We start from the raw sequence: 22,120 nt of genomic DNA, 5'->3' as shown, positions 1-22,120 counted from the left end.
ATAGTTTCAACACTTTTACAAATACAACTGTGAAGACAAGAAAATGACTTTCACATTAATTTCTCAAAAGCCTACACCATTTGTTGAATTTTTCTCGTTTGGGGATTTTTACTTTTTATAATTTATTACTTCATTGTTTTAGAAATGTTCGAACATGAGAAATAATGCAGACAATAACATCCAAAGCATGAATCATGCGTAAAACTTGAAATATCAGACATTTTTGTCCTTCAAAAAACCTGCCCTTCAATCCGATGTGAATTGTTTTAGATATATTAGATCCAATGTCTCAACTACTACAGTATAGTTGAATGCACGATGTAAAATATATGTTTTTATTTCGAATATTTTGTCGTCGCACGATATCATACACAGCCTACTGATTCATGTCTATTAAATTATGTAATTTCGAACACGCACGAAGAATAAATAATTCAAAAACTTTTATGAGTAAGGTAAAATGTTTATACAAACAGTCAACGAACCAAAGAACCTTTCTGTTTTTTCTAATGTCCAAGATAAAAATAGAAAGGAAAATTGTTTAATTGGAGACATTTTCAAATGATTAGTAAGTATTTAATTTGTTTTCACCAAATGTTAAAACACATTAAATCTCATGTTTCATATATATTATACGAAATATGCGTAAATAACCTACAAAACCTTATATAGTTTAGCCGCATGTTTCACTGTATAATCCATAACGTGTTTCGATGTACTTTATTTCATTTAAAGTTAAAACTTTAAAGAAATCATTGATTTTGTATCCAAAAAGAGGTTTGAAGTACCTTAATTTATTCAAAACTGATTTTCTTTGTAAATACGTTTCATGGTGAAGCGATTTCTTCATTCTCCACACTTTTCTCCCTGGCGTTTCCATGGTTTCGGGAAATCTATTCCCCCCCCCGCGCAGCTGTAAGTTAAGTTGGAATATGCTTACGTCGAGTAAAAAGCAAAATTTGTCGAAACCATGGTAACGGAGATTTCGAAAAATTTGAAGCGGGGATAAGTCACTTTACCTTGAGATGGCCTATTTTATTTGCAAAGACTTATATTAATTAATAGTAAATAATAAATTTGTTACCCAAAAAGTGTTTTGTTGTACCTTATTTGTTTAAATAATACTTTAATTAAATTATAGACTTGTTTTAACAAAATTAATATTTTAAAGCGAATTATCAATATGTTATCCAAAAAGGTTATTCTGTATCTTGTTTTATTCAAAACTAACACTACGAAATAAATGATCTATTTGTAAGCTAAACAGTATTTTAATGTAAATTTTTTTTTTCATATATTTTTTTTTCATATTTTAATGTAAATATTTTCAAGTAAATTATCGATTTGTAATTCAAAATGTCTTCTAGTGTTCCTTGTTTCATTCAAAAATAATAACTTAAAGGAAGACCTCGATTTATAAGTCAAAAATATTTTGATGTGCATTACTTTGTTCAATGAGGTTTTAGGAAATCCGATTAAGAATCGTTCAATAAGTCATTAGAAAATTAAGTAAGCTCTTTCAATAAGTCTAGAAAATAAAAAAAATAAAGAAAAACACTTCTCTCTGTTTATTTATTTCTCATAAAAAAATTCTAGAAATAACACTTCAATAAGTGATCAGAAAATCCGAAAAATAACCCTAGTAGTTTTCAATAGCTTTTACAATCTCTAGATAGTAGTTTAAGTTACAAATTTATCCATCACGTTTAACAGTAAAAATAAAACTTCTGCTTATTTAGACACATTAGCAAAAAAAGGTGATTAATTTGGTTAATAAACATTTCAATTTTAAAAGTAAAACCCCGAAGGAGATCAAAGTTAATCACCATCACAATTTTGTAATTTTAAATGTTAAGGAAAATATTATTGCTACGGTACAATTTGTTATTTAATATTTTTGATTATCCAAATTGTAATTAGCAATTTCAGAAACAATTGTATTCTGCGGCTATTAGAAAAAAGTGTTACTAAGAGGTGTAAAAGGGAGAAAAAGTGTAATTACCGCATAAGTATAATCTCTTGTTTTTTTAAAAATAATTTCATGAAAATGAGAAAGTTACCTTAATAAAATTATATATTACATTGACGTCAACGTTTCACGAATTCCAAACATAGCTTTCTGTAAAAAAGATAAATGTATAACTTTCTGAACCTATTCTTTTTTACGAAAAATTTAAAGCACATGATTTTTTTAAACTTTATTATCTAGTACATTAGCTTTAAATGTCGCTGATTGTTTCATTAATTTAAGAATGTATATTGGTTCTAATATGATAATCTTACACTAACAACCATTTAGCAGGGAAAAAATTAATATATTTTTTTGCAAACTTAAGGAAATTTTAATTTTAAATGACATATTTTTTATGCAGGAATATGTTTTATTTGGGCTTAATGGTTTATAAGAATTCCGAAAATGGTAATTACTGTTATTTTTCTTTAAATTCCATGGAATGTTATGAAATGGTCATAAGGCGTTGCGCTAAAAATTTTTTATAATAATATACTGTACAGTGCACACAAAAAAACGACCACTATGAATAACTTTTGATTTAATGATAGAATCTCCACATTCTAGGACTCAATGGCTCAAAAGAGTGATTTCAAATATGCTAATTAATGTTATAATTTATATAGTTAATGAATATGGTCAATTTATGTAGTTATAGTTAATGATAATTTAAGTTACAAAATCAGACACAAAAACGCAGTATCTCTGAATAAACAAACCTTTCTTTCGACAGATTCGGATGCTTGACTCCCAAATTAAGGGGGGTAGCCAAAAATGGGATGATATTAATCAAGAGAGAGGTCCAAAATTTGGACACTTTAATGTTAATTTTACTCTTAGCGTATTTCGCCATATCTCGAGAACTTTTTAATTGAATTGAGAATTTTTTTGCACACAGTTATAAAATTCGTTTATCCAAAGATAATTCCAATTACAAAATAGTATTCAAGAAATATTTAATATTTTATTTATTAGTAATAGTAGAAAATTTTTTAAATCATAGGATATGTAGATTTTTACATTAATTTAAAGATTGTAGTTTTACATGGTAAAATGCAAAATTTGAGTAAACTTAGTCGAATAGCTCTGAGAATTTTAAAAATACTCTTTCTTTAAATAATAAAAAGCGTATTCAGATAATTAATTTGTAGCCATGCATTTTTCTCCTCATAATTTGAAATTCAATAATAAACGAAAAACATATTTCTCTAAGGAAAATGTCGTCTAATTAGCCATAGTGGAAGATTTTTTCGAGTGACGCTTTGAGTGTGACTCAAGTATGACTTTCGAGTGACTAAATTAAACAACGAAGAATTCCCCTGACAGCCCGACAGAGGATGCTTGCTTTTAAGATGGCAATCATTTATGTTAATGCTACGGTTTATGCTGGTTTGGAGTTGTATACTACTCTACCATATAGTAATTAAAATTTAAAAAAATAAATTTTTTCTTATACTATATCAAATGTTACTATTCATATCAGAACCCCTACTTCTTCAAACTGTGCAAGACTGTTGGTCTTCTGCAGACGAAGGGTCTCCAGGGGCAGGCTCAAAGAGGCGTCAAATTAGCGAAATGTAATTCGAAATAAATTCGAGAATGAAATGTTTATCTTTTTTAAGTAACGCGCGTTTCATTTTCTATTTATAAGTCTCATATTTTCTTTACTTTTTTTTTATCCACATTACCTAAGTATTCAATAAGATGTCATAATTAGTGTAGTTTTCATTCAGAACAGTTTTCATTTTTTGCAAACTATTTTTACTTAAATGGTGGACTCGGGCATCTAACGAATAAAAAATGGCGTTGAAATTAATGCTAATTATTAAATAATGTTGAAATAATGAATTTTTTCTAATTTATATCGTGGGTTCGATCCCCATCGACTGATGCACTAATTCAGATCTACAATGATTAATCTGTCGAGTTACAAAGCTCTCCATGTTGCCATAACAAATCATACCTCTGGGGATACTGATCCAGGAGTTGGGTTCAAAATTACCAGGCTACAGAGTTGAACATTAGCAGTCGTAATAATTACCAAACCGAATCAAAATTTATTAAGTTATAGAATAACGTTGTTTTAAAAAACACCATTTAATGCTTGCAAATTCTTATTCAATTTAGAGTCTATAACAAAATGACGAGCCATGAATTTATGTTTTTAAATAATCTAAAACTAAAAAGTTCTATTCTAGTTCGACATCATTCTGAGAGTGGGCCTAAAATCTGAATTTGTCGCCGCTCGTTATAAATACTTGCTACGCACCTGGTCTTAAGACAGAAGAATTTTTTTAGTTGTTTATTTATTTATTTGTATTAGTAAATATATATGCAAATAAAAAAATATGCAAATAAAAATATTTATGCAAATAAAAATATTAATTTATGAATCGTGACTGTGTTTTTCAAATCGACTGAATACTCGTTTCTCATGCACAAAGCGGAAGATACTTGAATAGAAGTGCCACTCATGGAAAATGGAATTGCCACTCATGCAAAAAAATGAAATTTTATTTATCCTATTTAATGGACTTTTACATAATACTAAATACACAACATTCAGTAGGTATCTAAATTTTCTATCAAAACAATGCACTTCACTATAAAACTATAAAATAGCCAAATGCCGGTAACGTTTGAGATACCAAATACCTTCAAAAAAGTAACACTAATATATGCGATTAGTTTTTGTTAGAATTTGTAGTACATATCTGTTAAACATAAAACAATACTGATTCTTTTTTATTCTTTTTTGTAATAAAATATAAGTAATAAATTCTACAAGTAATAATTTTATTCATGTCTAATTATAAATATCATAAACAAAAATTAAAAAATAAGATAAAATAGCTAAATAAAATAAACTGCATTTGCAATATTTACCTGAATTCATACTCAATTCATTAGCAAACGATTCAATCCATAAGAAGCACACAGCAACTCAACACAAACAAAGTTATCCAAAAGAGCAGACGATACCCACTAAACTAATTCCACATGCGAATAGGCAATCAGAAAGCGGAACTATTGATGACTATGCATTACAATGCGTAGGATTTCGCATTAACTTCTTCCACCCTTTGCGTAAGAGAAAGGAAGAAGTAAAAATCACCGCATCTACAAGCAACAAAAGAGTATAGGAGTGTTTTCCGAAGTTAATAATTCCTTCTTGCGACATTCTTTTTCCCCACGTTTGGGTGTTTACGGTTTTTTTTATTCTTCTTTACATTTTGGCAACGAGCCATTTTCATAGCTCTCTGGAAAAGAGTCTGTTTTTATAGAATATGGCAATATTCTCATGAGTTTTTTTTAATGATTTTTTTATGAGTGGTAGGCGTCCTATTTTTTCAAGATACTCTTAACCCTGAGAGTGGGAAAAGGGTTAATCATGATCATTAAATAACAGTATACATCAAATATATGACAAATGACTATGATTAAATAATATTCAATTGAGGGTTTTAGTACTGAAATAGGGTTTAGTCGTAGAATCCAGTAAAGTTATGCGGAGTGGAAATTTCAAATAAGATTGATCTATTTCTTGAAGTCGTATGATTTCTATTGTTAGAAAAAAATTAAAAATATATTTGAAGATTTGCTTATAGTGGATAATTTTTTTACGCAATACTCTTCACAAGGGAAAATATTTTTTTTTAAAAAAAAAGATTAAAATTCGTTTTTATTTATTTTCATCCTAATATCAATATTGTCTCTGTATTTTTGGAAAATCTTCTAACTTTTATTATTTTAAACTCCTTAGCCTTCTTGCGCTTAGAAAGAGCAGTCAAATTAATAAATAAATAATAATAAAAAAAAAACAATTGAAGCATAATTTTAAGTGTCATTGTAATACTTGAATTCTCTTTTCTCAATTTCAAGGTTGATTAAAGTTTTAGTCCGTATTTAAAATGGATACGATTCCAAGAAATTTTTTTTATCGATATTAAGATTCAACGAATGCAGTTTGACTTACTTGAAAGAATGCGATTGTTTCTTTTTTCCATTTTTTTATTCGTAACGAATATCCGATTTAAAAACTCAGTAATTAATTTCTAAACACATATATAAATAATGGATAATAAAGTTTATTTAGCATAAAAAATTATTCAACTCTCTTTTTTTTCTTTTCTTTTTTTCATTATAAAGATTTGAAGAATTTTTGTGTACAGTTTGACTTATCTAAAAGAGTCTTTATAAAAAGACTTTTTTTGTAAAGAAATATTTTTTATTTAGAAAAAATCTAAACAATTTTCAATCACAAATATAAATAGCGGATAACAATACTTGTTAAACATCTAAACAGACATATTAGGCATAAACAGACATGTTAGAAAAATGTAATTAATTGTTAATATTGTTCGTTTTTAGGAATAAAATTTGAAAAATAAAAAAAAAATGAATCATATTTACATCAATTATATAAGCAAAAATTCAGGGTCCTAAGTAATTCATTTTCCTAGCGCCACTCAAAAAGAGAATATAAGAGTCCTCCAAAATGTTTTATCCTGGGCCCCTCAAAGTGATCCGATGATTCTGTTCGTGGGTTTGTGTCTAGGGAAAATCGGGAATGTTGTTGACCTACGATTGTCCTAAACAAGTGTTCCTACGCTTACCAATAGTATAATTAGAGGCAGATCGAGTGATAAGTCAATGATCTTCAATCGGTTGACCAAGAAGTAACACGTGTTAGAATGTTTACTTTCAATCGAAAAGATTAAATTCAGTTGTATGTGTAGGAAGGTGAACTGAATAATTCATAATAAACTATGATATAATAATCGAATTCATTCAATTTGCATCCATAATGCCATGACCAATACAGTTGGTATTGACGCCTAGCGGGGGACATCCACGGTCCCCCATCATTGGAATTATTGTTTAAGGACACTAAACTCTCAATGGAGGCACTCTGTTATGGAATTAAGTTGGACTCTGTTATGGAAGTAAGTTAAACTCTCAGTGGAAGGACACTAAACTCTCAATGTTTAAGGACACTCTGTTATGGAATTAAGTTACAAACTTCTAAAGATTTCCTTCAAACAATCAATTTCATGACGAAATATATAATTTTAAAAGAAATTAAACAATGGAGTTTCAGATCATGAAAACTTTTTGAATATATATCAACACAAATATTTCGTTGAAATAATAATTTTTTTTACTTAAGATCAATTTTCGCTTGAAAAACAGGAAAATGGATTTATATATAATTACAGTTTACTTTTAAGATCGTACGTATCTTTCCAACTCATTTTAAGTGTATTACAGTTATGTTTTTGGGCATCTGATAGAAGAGTTTGCCACGGGCGGGGAGTTATGTCTTTGTTCGTCACTGACATTTAGGGAAATACGGAGATTTCTACCATGCGGCTCATAGAACGAGGGGCAAATTAAGCTATGACTCGAAGCATCTAGCAAAGTGGACAGTGGATCATTCACTAAAAACAACAACTTTATTCTTTTTATTATTTTTTTTAAAAAATTAAATTTTTTAACAGAACATAGCAAAGTATTCCTTCTGGAGATTTTTGTTTATATAGTTGAAATAGTTTCATTCTTTCCTGCAATGATTACATTAGATTTTCAGACATCTCGAGCATCCAAACACTCTTCCACAACAAGTGGAGTTTAAGAAAATGCAATCTTAATAATCAAAGAGACTAACTTTAATATTCTTATTAATAATTGCGAACGATAACTTAAATTACGAAGACAGACCAAAGAAGCGTACCTATACAAGGATTTCTTTAAACGTTTTCAGCTAGCTATAAACTGGAAAGTTTGATTCCATTGTTTCTTTTCAAGGAGAGCGGTATATTAATATAATTTTTAATGCCTCGTGCATTTTGCCTGTCTTTGGGAATAGTTGTCCGAATCAAAAAATGTTTGCAACTATTTATAAAACTATCTGTCTCTTCTGACAAAGTGAGCCCTCTCTAAAGACACTTACTTATTACAGAAGTACATCAAACCACTATTATTATAGTAAACCACTATTATTACTATTATTACAGTATTAAATAATTTGCCTTCAACTACTATTCTTTAAGAGGACCTTCCTCTCCCGACCGAATTCATCTGTCAAGGGGGCGGAGACAGGGTCGGAAAACATTAAATATGCTTTTAATACTCTTTATTTAATTTTCACTAATAAACTGATGATTGATATTTACTCTATTTGGCAGAACCGATGCAAGTAAAATACAAAGCCACCACCCAATTACAATTTGAGATATAAAGCGTGCGGTATTTTAAATTCTTTATTAATTTTTACAGACAAAATTATGCCAATATGATTCTGCAATCAACAGTTTCTGATAAGTAATTAAATAGTATACATTTTCCTGCTTTTAGTGTTTTGTACGCAATTGATGTTAAAAGTATGTCCTAAATCGGTTTTCATAAGTTAAAATTATATTTTTAAAAAATCTAAAAACTGACAAATGTGTAGTTTTAAATTTCGTATTCAAAATCGCGAATAGCATCATTTTATTGCTTTAAAGTTTTGAGGAAAATTTCATTGAAATTTCAAAAAATTATCACGAAAAATTATCTTAATCTACTAAAGCGATCCCTTTATTTTCTACTTTTTTTTCAAAACGTATTGTGCTGTCTAATAATTCTATGTCGTTAAGGTATCCGAACACCTTCGATAACAAAATTTTGAAATTTTTGATTAAAATTTTTTTTAAGTGAATTTATGCAGGCATTCTGTGCTAAAACATGATATAAACATACAACAATAAAAAATAAATTTTTTTTTTTTCAATTACAGGGGAAAAACTGGTCCAAATTCATTAAAAAATAACCTTTTTTAAAAACCGCCTAACTTAATTAAAAATTTATATTTTTAAATTATGTTTGTTTTAATGTGCTCGTAAATAATCAATTTAGGGAATAGACTACACATTTGTCAAAATATTAATATTTAAATTTTTTACACCTGATGTCGTAACTAATTTTATAAAAACAGTCAAAAATTTCAATTTAAATGTTTTAATTGAGCTGTAAAATAAAAAATTATGATTGAATTAATTAGATTTTAGTTTATTCCTTAGACATTCATATATATAACATCCATGAAAAATTTCAAGTAAATTGAACTAAAACATTTTGAGTTGTTGCATTTGAAATAAAAGAAAATATCAGAAAAACAAGTTTTGAGATATAGTGAAATAAAGATAAGATTGTTAATTTTTCAATAGTCAATTTAATATAAACCTTAAAAGTTTACTCAAATAATATTGCCCATCTTTTCTACTGTCTAAAGAAATAAATTGTATTTCTCTAAATGCAATTGACAATTATTTAGCTCCATTTGAATTTACATAGAATAAGCAAAAATTTAAGTTCACGTATCACAAATGGAAGTACACTAGACATTTTCGTATGAAACATGCATCTTTACTGTGAATTAATATTTATTTAATTTAAAGAGTATAAAAAATAACTAAATTGGGATATAGACTATATAGTAGAAAAACAACAAACATTAACAACAAAACAAAAATTAACAACTAAAGTAAGAAAATTTAACGATAAAAAGGATGAAAATAATAGCGTAATCTCGAGTAANTGAAAACAATAAAATCTATATTTTGCAAGACAGAAAAATATTGCTCGCTAAAACCGGGTCTTGCTCGTTAAAAGCGACTTCTGTTTCATAGACTTAACATTGATCCAACCAAATATTTTCTTTTCCCTAGGTAAATCCGAGTTCTCGTTAAATCCGAGCTCGTTATAAACGAGTTCGACTGTACTGTATTATTTGAATCTGGTAGATTTTTATTCTTGACAAAAATGTAAAAAAAAAAAATTACTATTAAAGTATCTTACTACTTGTAAACTTTACGAAAAAGGAAATGCATTATGTGTGAAAATTGATCAGTTTTAATTGAATTTTTTTTATAAAATTTGTTTTGGCATTAGTGAGTTTACTAAGCTATATACTATATATATGTCGAAATCGAATTTTCTGCTCTTATGTAAAGTTGAAATCCTAAACAGTTAAAGGGATCTAGATAAATTAAACCTTTTTTTAAAAGTTTTCACAGCGAAAACAGCTTTAAATGTTTTTTTTAAATTTTTTTTATTGTTATTAATACGTTGCTAACATTTATTTATGAAGCTGTCTCTAGTGTAAGTGGTTACAAAAATCGCTTAGAATATAAAGGGAATTCTATTTGATCAAAACCGTTGTAAATTTAAAAAAAAAGATCCAAAAAGGTAAATATGGAAACAAATTTAAAAAATTCCATGTGTTTTTATATAATCAATTTTTGTATATAACGAAATTTCGTAAATATCGGAACGATTGTGACATATTAAGTTTTGCGAACGTGAATTCGAAATATGCGCGATTACATGATCTATACAATACATAATGACCATTTTACACAAAAGTTATGCAAAAAATATTTGCTGAAAATTATTTGAAAAATTGTACAAAAATTTTTTTATTTTAACTTGAGCAATTAGAATGGTATTATTAACAAACTAAAATCTGATAGTTGAAGTTTCATGGATTAGACTAGATAACTTCTTTCAAAGCCTGTTCTTTACATCAAGCCGATATTTTATTTTATAATCGTCAATTAGAAGACCCAATTTTGGGTTTACGACTACCAGTGTTCAACTCCGTAGCCTTGTAATTTTGAACCCAATTCAGAAGACTAGGGAACGCCTGGATCAATTATTAGGAGAAATTCCTTTCGTGGAGGACTTTTTGATGGAACCTACCCGCATTTGCGTTACATGTTGGCAACGGAAAACGACGAAAACCTCCTACTGTTAGCCCGGCGTCAAGGGGACTCTAACCCATGATCTGTCTACCACTAGGGATATTTTAAGTCAGCAAGGTGGTTGTTACGAGCCGGGTGTGGAATTCGTTTCGACCAGACCTTCGCTGAGATTTTAACCCGGTTCACCTCATTGGGAGGTAGATGCTGCATCCCCTGAGTCACCTCGGTTCATCAAGCAGATTTGTAAAACCAAGTAAATTCTAAGATAAAACCAAGTAAATTCTAAGTAAATAAACAAATTAGTAGCTAGTTAGGTAGACAATCACTTAAGTAAAAATTATCATGTAGAAACACGTACCATTACACTAGATTTTTTGTTGCATTTATGCAAGTACTCAATCTTACTTTAATCGGATGAGGGGATTTCAAATATGAAATCAGTTTTGTTTGGAAAGCTACAGATTTGTTTTTCTAAAATTATATTTTTATTTTATTGTTTGTCTGTATTTACAAGTTTATAAAGGACATTTACGTTAATATACATTAATATGCACTTGTTTGCTGCTTTGAAAATAACACATAAAACAACCAACATACGACTTTAACGTATCGAATCATAAGCCTAAAAATGTAAAAAAAGTTTTTTTTTCTTAAATTTAAGTAAAAAAAAATATGTATATATTAAAATTTCTCAATTCAGTGTGTTTTCTAAAAAAATATAAAACTTAGCATTCCTGGCAAAAGCAAATTCTTGGCAAGTCGAAAGCTCTCCCGGCCCACTGTTGGAACAATATTTTGAAAATTGCTGCTAAATTTTGGTAGACAAAAATCCGTATACATCAAAAAAGAAAGAGAAAAATTACATTTATTCGGATAAAGTACGTTTTGTTTCAAATTTCGTAACTTTATTGTCTGTACTTATTTAGCATATTTGAAATCACTTTCTCGAACCATTAAGATTGAGTTCAAGAACGTTAAGATCCGACCATTAGATCAATAGTCTATTAAGGGTGGTATATTTTTCTTTTTTTTGTGCTCTGCACATTATAGTTTTTTTTAATCATAAAATCAGTCGCTGCTCTTTTATAATGTTACTATGAGATTGCTTGCGGAAGTTAAGGAAAAAAAAAAAAAAAAAAAAAAATGAATCATGAAAATTATTATATTCTTTGCTATNTATAGAAAACCCAACAACAGTATTATCTTAAAGAATGAAAATTACGTGACTCGTTTAGTATGTTTAAAATTCATATTCATTCTTTCAACTTAAATGAGAAATAATTCTTATTTTGTGTTTGGAAACGGAATTGCGCCGTAAAATTTTTATATATGGAAATAAACTTAGAAGAGTTTAAAGATCAAGGATTTTCTTCAACCTTCATATAAGCCAGGTGAAGTTTGTAATATGTGCTCGTGGCAACGGGCAATTAGAGAAATAGTTTCTAAAGGCATTTTTTGAAACTTTTTTTTATACATGCATGAATTTTGATTAATTTTCAAGTGGCGATTATTTGTAGTTAAAATTGGATCATATTTACTTTATCAAAATATTTTGAACTCATAAATAATTCTTTCCCCAGAAATAAACTGTTTTTTTTTTCTTTTTACACCAAAACATACATTAAACATGAAATTAAATGTATTTTAACTTTCAATACATGTTTGAAAAATATGCTGCAGTAAAAGATATAAAAAATGGAAGCATTAATCACTTACATACAATGGTATGTTTGTAGCAAAATATATTATATTTACAATAAATAGATTACATACAATTACTTATTTTTTATAATTCTAACATTTTAAAGTAAAATACTACTAAGCAATTTTTACTTCAATGATAAAATTACAAAATTGCGAAAACTTTTTATTTTTCAAAAATGTGGTTATATTTTACTGCAAGGGTTCCAAATTGTTTGTTCAAGGGTTCCAAAATAAACATCTTAAGGCTGCCCTCGCTTTACACAAATTTATTATTTTAAATGTTTGGATTGTTTATTAAATGTTTACTTTTAGCGATTCCTAAAATACACGAATGCAGGTCTTGTTTTAAATTATAAGTCCTTTCTCTTACAGCCCTTTTTTTAAAATTTTATTTTAAGTAGGAATTCTCGTTACTCATAGTCAGTTAATGCATTGTGAAAACATGTGGTGCAATATCTCTGCGAATTTGATGTTTAACATCTTAAAAAATTTTTGAGAAGGAGCTCTTTGTTTCAAAATAACACCAAACAGAGTTATAGCTTTCATATACGATTTAAAGGCTGCATTTCAATTTAAAAACCTTAGGTGGAAAAACATGACACCAAGCTCGCTCACATACACACAATACAAGAAGAATTTTGCGTTTCCGAAAACGCCAATGCTGTTGTTGCTGTGGCACATGCCCAAGTTTAGCAGAGCTAAATCATGTCCATGATTTTGTGCACCCTAAAAAAGTCCAATAACATCACATGATTGTCTCTCATATCTTGTCTGGTAAGCCCCAAGTAAGCAAGGATGTGGACAGGGAACGCATGTTCATTGTAGCACATGGTGCATGTATCAAAGCACCTATTTAAAGGATCTAAAGTGACCACTGAGAAAGCGAGTGAGGGTGGTCTGATCTAGTCGGCTGCATACTAGTGCTAGAGAGCCTCCTGGCTTATCACTCCTATACCAGTAAAAATCCCTCTATTTCTGCAGACCACCTCATCGTGGAGCAGAAAGGGTGAAGTACGTCGAGAGATTACTACTGGAAGGGCCATCCTAGGCGTGGAGGCCATTCCATTATGCCCAGCTAAGGTCTGCAGACATGAGAGCTGTGTCAGATTTCTACCCTTGGTGCTCCGGTCTCTGATCACAGAAGCTGCATCTTTTTCCCATCCATGAAAAAAAAAACGCTTGTTGATTGTTTCTTGATTGTAAGCAATCAACTTTTGTCTTCTGACGGTTTCTAAACGTATGCTAAAATTGGGAAAAATAGTTCATGAATGGAGTAAATGCATGTGAGCTTGGTGTAAACTTTATCATTAATTTGTGTGAAGATTTAACTACACCCTTTAAAATGTCTAATGCTCGATTCGGTATTTACTTGAAATAAGATAAATGTTCACACGATTTTGAGAGTCTTCAACAACAAATTGGAAGAGTTATTACGCCACAGTTATTGCAGTATACATAAAATTTTAATTTAATAAATACAAAAGCATTCTTAATTTTTAATGAATTCTCATATGAAGGTATAATGAAATAAAAACAAATGTATTCTTATTTTTTTTATGAATTCTCATAAGCAAGTACAATGAAATAAATATAAATGAATTCTTAATTTTTGTGGATTATTACCAATTTTAGTGATTTAAGTTTTTTTTCTTAATGACTTCGAAATTCGTGAACCTTATATCTTTAGTATCTAATGTTTTTGGTGTCTGAGGTTGTGGTGATACCAAATCCTTTGGAGAAATCTCTTGTAGTTTGTTTCCGAAATTAAAAAAAATTGTTTCAGGAAAAAGGTTTAAGAATATTGAAGTTATTAAAAATGCCAGAATTGAAGGCTTACGGCAATTTACGAATGTGCATTACATCAGGTGAAGTTACTTTGAGTCATATTAAATTGGTATGTATTTCACATGATAGTTTCAAGAGTTATTAGAGCAATCCGGGAAATATTAGCAGCTCTTTGTACAATGATTATGCTATTCATCTCGGGCCTATTCTTATCTCACTTTTTTTTTTTAAACTCCTTCCTTCTCGCTCCCGCGAAAATAACGGTGTGAGGTTTCGCCCTCTATTTCTCGCTCTCGTGATATTTCCGGGCTGGAGTGTTCAGTAGTAACACGCCAATAAGAATAAAACCAATTTATTTCTTTTGCCGGAAAACATATTATTTCTCATTTTGCACACCAGATGGCAGTACCAGGATATTTTTAAGTTAATTGTAGATATTTAGTTTATTTTAAACTAGATGTCAGCACTGATCAAATAGCACAAAAAAAATAGACACTTTTATGACCATTTTCTTGAAAATTAACCGACCGTTAAGGTTAAATATTCCAGTTTTTTTTTTTTTTTTTTTTTTTTTTTTTTTTTTTTTTTTTNACTATTAATGTATAATGAGAGAGGAATTTCTTTCTTTCTCTCTCGAGATCTTTATTTTATACACCTGAGCTTGAGAGAGTTATTGAGAGAAAGCTATTAGATGTTGAAAAATATATAAATCTTATCATTTATATTCAATTTAAAAAAAAACAAGATACAAGAGAGTCAAAAATGTTCCGATTTGAACTTTTACAGATCTCGTTAACAAATCCTCCTTTTAACTCTTTTTATTGAGGCACATATTCAGTATGATGAATAAAGAAGATAAATTTTTTTCTTCCAAATACGCGCGGAAAGTAGCAAATTTCGTTACGGACGCACATTGACAAAATATTCTTTGATAAAACTACGATAATTTTATATTTAGTTAAGAAAATATTTTTTGTTTTTGCAAAAAACAATGATGTATGGAAACGACGCTTTCCAATATTTATAAATAAATGTAATCATCTTAACAACATCCATCCTTAGCTCCAATAATGATACAGCTTAACTATCTAAGTCAATTTTAACAACAACATAAAATATTATAAATAATTAAGTTAAGTAACTAGCAGTATTATATTAACAACCCATTTTAACATTAATTCGATTTCAGCGGATTGAAATAAATCATGGTTTCTGATTTCATACAAATAGCAAGTAAGTATTTACATTTAATGCTAACTATTTGCGGTACTTTCAAATTTGCTGCTCATGCAAATCCATAATTAAAACATTCCAAATATGCGAAGCTTTCACGTGCGCAGAGAAATTTAATTAGTTACTTAGCTCTGAATGAAAAGCCATCCGATTCGCCAATCAGAGTGATTTCTAAATATACTTGATAGTTTTTTCTTCTTCTTCTATTTCATTCCAAATTATCTCGATTGGCCGTTGTTTTTATTGTTACACTGCCGCTTTGTTTAACGCAATCGCGTTTTGCTTTTTTCCTTTAGACTGGTCTAGCGTTGGTTTGAAGGTTTGAAATTGGAAAAAAAGAAATAAAACGTTCCACAGGTAAAATACCAAAAGTCAAATTCAAGTGCGTAAGGATTTATTTATAATTTTATGAAGGTTCTTCTCGTTACATCAACTATCACGAACATAGAACAAAATAGCGAGGGGTGGTTCGCAAATTACATTTGTATATATTTATTCTGGTTTTATGTATTTAACTTATCAAAATTAAAACAGTTTTTTTTTCCGTTTAGTTTTACCTAAATTATCAGCTACTAATTTACAAAGGAATTTGAAGCTTAACTTCAAAGTGTATAAGTCATCTAATAACTGACCGAGAACAAAATAGCGAGGGGTGGTTCACAAATTACACTTCTATATATTTATTTATTTTGATTTTATGTATTAATATTTTTTTGAAAATTAAAACAGTTTTTTTCGTTTAGTTTTACCTAAATTATCAGCTACTAATTTACAAAGGAATTTGAAGCCTAACTTCGAAGTGTATAAGTCATCTAATAACTGACCGAGAACAAAATAGCGAGGAGTGGTTCACAAATTTTACAAATTACTTATACAATGTATACATTTATTTGCTTTGGTTTTATGTATTAATCTTTTCTGAAAAATTAAAACAGTTTTTTTCGTTTACTTATCAGCTTTCAATTTAGGAAGAAGTTTATAGCTCAACTTCGAAGTGCATAAAGCGATTTAAAAGAATGAATCTTGTGAAAAAATTATATTAATTTTTAAAGTGTCCTTATTGCAGCTGAGAAATTCAGTTACATCTCCACCGAAAACATGATATTTTGACAGCCAAATTCAGACAAAGTTACAATTCATCTGTGAAATGATTTTCATTATTTATCACAATTTTATAAGATATTTATGTCCAAAAATATGCCTAATATTTTTGTTTAACTAGTTAGTCTACTCCCCTACTCGTTACCGTTAGCCAATGGTTATTCAACATGGCTCTTGCCTTTACCATTAATCCTCCCGCTGTCACCATTGCCAGATATTTTTTTTAGTTAATTACAATTAATTCATTTTCCTCTTTGAAATGATTTTAAATATTTTATGTTCTGTGATGTTTTCACATGGTTTTGTGATGTTTTGTTAGTGACACATATTGTTTTTTTAAATACAGATTAAAGAAAAAAAATTAAAAAAAAATTTAACGACTTCTTGCAAAAAAACAATAAATAATAAAAAATTATAGCCATTTTAAATTCTTCAGCTTGACTATTAATACACTATCGTAGAGGTTTTAGAGATATTTTTTTAAAATTAATTACAATTAATTTGTTTCAACTCCTTGAAAATGATTTAAAAATTTTTATGTTTTGTGAGTCAATGTAGCTCAGTTAGAACAACAAATCCAACTGTCCCGGTTTTGTCTTAACCGACTGTTCATTAATATAAAATATCTTTAAAAAAATAATAAAATAGCTGTTATTGTGAAATGGCCATTAATAAAACATTAATTTTCGGAGTGTTTTAAAGCGGGTATAACTTCACGATTACTTACAATCTTCTTATTAATAAAAATGAAATAAAGCTTCCTATTTTCCAACGACGTATCTTTTAAAAAAAATAATTAACGACTCAGTAAAAATAAAATGAAAACTACATTATCATAATTAAAGAATCGCCTTCGAAGTATTATTAGAGATTTCAAAAGTGAAAACTTGATTGACATTCATACATCTTGGCTTTTAATTAAAGCTTCGGTATGTTCTGAGTCAAAAAGGAAGAGAGACGGTTAACAGTTACAAATGTATATGTGAATATTTATATCTTTTATTTATTATTCACGTGGCCTTCGGTGTTAATAGTGAGTGTCACTTTGATTGTAAAGAACTTTAACGGATATATTGCAAATATATTAATAGCTATTAAATGTATGCAAAGGTTAAAAAGAAAAACAAAGTTGTTTTTAGTGAAGTTGTGTTGCAATAATTACGCTAAGTAGTTGCTCAAATTTTTTAATTTTAAGAGTTAAGTTTACATTACGATTATTATTTGATAAATGCGTCTGCACTATGAAGTTGTATTTTTAAATATTAGCTAGATTTAATTTAAATTCCTCTGAGTCTAGCTCATTTATAACAATAAAATGAAGAGTTAGTCTGTGTGTGTCTCTCTCTGAACTGACTGAATCGTTTGTGCTAGTCTTGAAACTTGGACAATAGATGGAAGTAGCAATTTCAACCTTTGTTCCTAAAAATCGTTCAAAAATTTAATTTAAATCGTTCGTAAAAGACATTGGAAATGGAGTTTTTTATTAGCTTCGAACTTGCTATTGATGGAAATTAAATTGCAGGCGATTCTTTTTTTAAATATTTTTAACATAACACTAGTGAGGTTTTTCTTGCTTATAGCTCTCATTTATCTAAAAAATAGTTCTTTTCACGTTTTCTAATATTTCATTACTTTTTATTCATTACGTCAGATAAACTCAATGTTCAACGGGAACGTCATAGCATAGGTGGATGATCTAAATGAAAATTAAATATAATTTGATATTCACCAATTTAAAACTTCTCGAGTAATCTGAAACCACGTGATCAGTTTTCTTTATAATTGGGTATAATATGAAAAAAGCACAACTACTTCCACTTACTAGGAATAACATTTACCTTTTAGTTTAATTAAGAAACTGAGCTTTAAATATGTTTACTAAATTCATAAACTTCGGTAAAACAACAATATAAATTATTTCCAAAGGAACTAGACTAATACAATTCCAACCTGGCGAATAACGACTTATAACAAGACACTTCGTTTGATGCTTACTTGTTGCTAGAAATCAGGATCGCAGAAAATGCTGTTTACTAGTTAAATTTAGTAGGAATAACAGGATCTGTAACGTAGACTATAGTATACCCAATTATGTGTATAAAGTGGATATTCTGTGTACGTCTCTCTCTGAACTGACTGAATCGTTTGTGCTAGAGTCTTGAAACTTGGACAATAAATGGAAGGAGCAATTACAGCCCTCGTTCCGAAAAATTATTCAAAAATTAACTTTAAATCGTTCTTAAAAGATTTAGAAAATGGAGTTTTTTATTAGCTTCGAACTTGATACTGATGAAAATTAAATTGCAGACGATTTTTTTTAAAAATATTTTTAACATAACACTAGTGAGGCTTTCTTGCTTATAGCTCTCATTAATCAAAAAAGAAGTTCTTTGCACGTTCTCTAATATTTCATTACTTTTTATTCATTACGTCAGATAAACTCAATGATCAACTGGAATGTCATAGCATAGGTGGATGATCTAAATGAAAACTAAACATAATTTGATATTCACCAATTTAGTATTTCTCTAGTAATCTGAAACCACGTGATCATTTTTCTTTATAATTATGTGTATTAGAGTGGATGCTCAATGAAGGCACTTAAAGTGCAACAAACCTAGCGATCATTTCACATAAACAATAAAATTACTAGAAGTAAAAAAAAAATTTTAAAAAAATGCTGCTTTCTTAACTAATTTATTAAGTTCATTCATTTATTAACTTCATTTATTAACTTAAGATCACTTCGTGTATCTTAGTAATCTCAATAGTTTTTAATTAATTTAAATTAAGTTAATGTGCTTCAAAATTTAGCTATCCGTGATGTTATAATTGTGAAAATAATTCAATGTATCTGTTCACTGTATCTGCTGACACGTAATTAGGTTAAAACATTAAGTCATTTTGAATTTTAAATAATATAAGGATTATGGAAGTAAAAAAAACAGTTATTAATAGTTAGTTTTGATTTTTTAAAATTCTTAAATATTATATATTTTTAATCGTGACGCAGATTTTCCAGTTATGTTCTCAAAGAGTTAAAAATTAAACAACATCTAACTTTAATAACATAGATTTATGTTTCAATTAGTTCTTTAAAAATTCAATTACGCATGTATTCATTTAATTAAATTATTTGTTTTCAAATAATCTAGAACACTTTGAATTATTTAATTTTTCAGTTATAATTTGTAAAAGAAATACTGTTCTGAAGAATAAAGCTAATTTTTTATGCATCTAAATGTATTCAACAATAATTTTTCCATTTAATTAAAAGAATGAAAAAAAAACTTAATCTCTATATTTATGGTTTTAGGAAAATTTTTATAGGACACAGCTGTTATTTATTTCTATTATAAGTCTTCATTAGTTTCACAGCTGTGTGTATTCCGCCAGGAAATAAACATGACTCTTTAGTAAGTCAACTTATGCAATTATTTAAAATATGCGCTGGAATAATATTTTCGGTGAATCACCGGTTTGAGATTTGTTATTAACAGAAGTTGGTCAAATAGTTAAATGTATCTAGTATTAAACGAATTAAAGTGGCATAGTATGTTGCGAAACGATTCTAAACCTTATAAAGAATCTGCGGTTGCGAAAGGATGGTTTGATTTTCGATTCCTAATTATTTCGTAGAAAATTTGTGGAAGTTAAAAAGGATTGTAATTTGTAATAAAAGGAAGAGTTAGTGTGTCTGTCTATTCCTGTGTCTCTTGTTTTCAAATCCCGAACTGTTTGTGGTGTAAGGGACAACTTTAGTTCTCAATCCGAAAAACCATTTAAAGATTGCGATTAGTCTTTTCGGGACAAACGTTTGAAAAATGATGATAGAGCGAAATGAATGATTACCTAGATTTGAAAAATATACAGCTATATTTTTTTTAATAAGCGTNATGAGATTGCTTGCGGAAGTTAATGAAAAAATAAAAATAAAGCAAAAATAAAAAGTTATATAAAACCCAACAACATAAGTATTATCTTAAAGAATGAAAATTACGTGACTCGTTTAGTAGTTTTAAAATTCATATTCATTCTTTCAACTTAAATGAGAAATAATTCTTATTTTGTGTTTGGAAACAGAATTGCGCCGTAAAAATTTTATTTATGGAAATAAACTTAGAAGAGTTTAAAGATCAAGGATTTTTCTTCAACCTTCATATAAGCCAGGTGAAGCTTATAATATGTGCTCGTGGCAACGGGCAATTACAGAAATAAATTCTAAAGACATTTTTTGAAACTTTTTTTTATACATGCATGCATTTTAAATATTTTTAAAGTGGCGATTATTTGCAGTTAAAATTATACCATACTTACATAGTAAAAATATTTTAAACTCATAAATAATACTCCAAAAAATAAAAAATAAAATTCTTTTTACACCAGAACATATATTCAACACGGAATAAAATGTATTTTAACTTTCAATTAATATGTGAAAAATATTCTGCACTAAAAGATGTAATGCATTATAAAAATTGGAAATATTAATCATTTATATATAATATGCTATGTTTTCATCAAAATGCATTATATTTAACGTAAAAAGACTATATACATTTATTTATTTTTATAATTCAAGCATTTTAAAGTAAAATTCTAAGCAACTTTTACTCCAATGATAAAATTACAAAATTATGAAAACTTTTTATTTTCAAAAATGTGGTTATATTTTATAACAAGGGTTTCGAATTGTTTGTTCAAGGGTTCCAAAATCAGCATCTTAAGACTGCCCTCACTTTACATAAATTTATTATTTTAAATGTTTGGATTGTTTATTAAATATTTACTTCTAGTGATTCCTAAAATATACGAATGCAGGTCGTGTTTTAAATCTTAAGTCCTTTCTCTTAGGCTTTTAAGTTCCTTTCTCTTTTAAGCCCTTTCTCTGAAAACTGTGGTGCAATATCTCAGCGAATTCGATGTTTAACAACTTAAAATAATTGTGAGAAGGAGCTCTTTGTTTCAAAATAACACCAAACAGAGCTTTAGCTTTCATATACGATTTAAAGGCTGCATTTGAATTTAAAAACCTTAGATGGAGAAACATGACTCCAAGCTCGCTGACATACACACAATACATGAAGAATTTTGCTCTTCCGAAAACTCCAATGCTGTTGTTGCTGTTGCACATACCCAAGATAAGCAGAGTTCCAGCTTTTCTTGGCTTTAAAAATTGTTACTATTAATGTATAATGAGAGAGGAATTTCTTTCTTTCTCTCTCGAGATCTTTATTTTATACACCTGAGCTTGAGAGAGTTATTGAGAGAAAGCTATTAGATGTTGAAAAATATATAAATCTTATCATTTATATTCAATTTAAAAAAAAACAAGATACAAGAGAGTCAAAAATGTTCCGATTTGAACTTTTACAGATCTCGTTAACAAATCCTCCTTTTAACTCTTTTTATTGAGGCACATATTCAGTATGATGAATAAAGAAGATAAATTTTTTTCTTCCAAATACGCGCGGAAAGTAGCAAATTTCGTTACGGACGCACATTGACAAAATATTCTTTGATAAAACTACGATAATTTTAT

General features: G+C 28.5%; 1 protein-coding gene and 1 long non-coding RNA gene across 4 annotated transcripts in view; one reads left to right on the top strand and one right to left on the bottom strand.

The window, feature by feature from the left end:
- The window catches only part of LOC122269184 (uncharacterized), a 73,929-nt gene extending 69,522 nt beyond the window's left edge, over positions 1-4,407 (top strand). The window contains exon 3 of the long non-coding RNA XR_011636360.1: positions 4,210-4,407. This is a non-coding gene — a long non-coding RNA (uncharacterized lncRNA). The remainder of the gene's footprint in view (positions 1-4,209) is intronic.
- LOC107443662 (metabotropic glutamate receptor 3-like) overlaps positions 1-22,120 on the bottom strand; it is a 73,446-nt gene that overhangs the window by 50,754 nt on the left and 572 nt on the right. Inside the window, exon 1 of one of the 3 annotated variants that reach the window (XM_043041097.2) lies at positions 4,898-5,228. The exons of 1 other annotated variant lie outside the window; for it this stretch is intronic. The gene's annotated coding sequence lies outside the window, so the exon portion shown is untranslated. Of the gene's footprint in view, positions 1-4,897; positions 5,229-22,120 lie in introns of those variants that run through there. One more of the 3 variants, XM_043041098.2, reaches the window with a different exon arrangement.

This window comes from Parasteatoda tepidariorum, chromosome 3 (assembly GCF_043381705.1).
Source record: "Parasteatoda tepidariorum isolate YZ-2023 chromosome 3, CAS_Ptep_4.0, whole genome shotgun sequence".
Lineage (NCBI taxonomy): Eukaryota > Metazoa > Arthropoda > Arachnida > Araneae > Theridiidae > Parasteatoda > Parasteatoda tepidariorum.
Note: the sequence above shows the minus strand (reverse complement) of the source record. Positions and strands in the feature narration are given on the sequence as shown.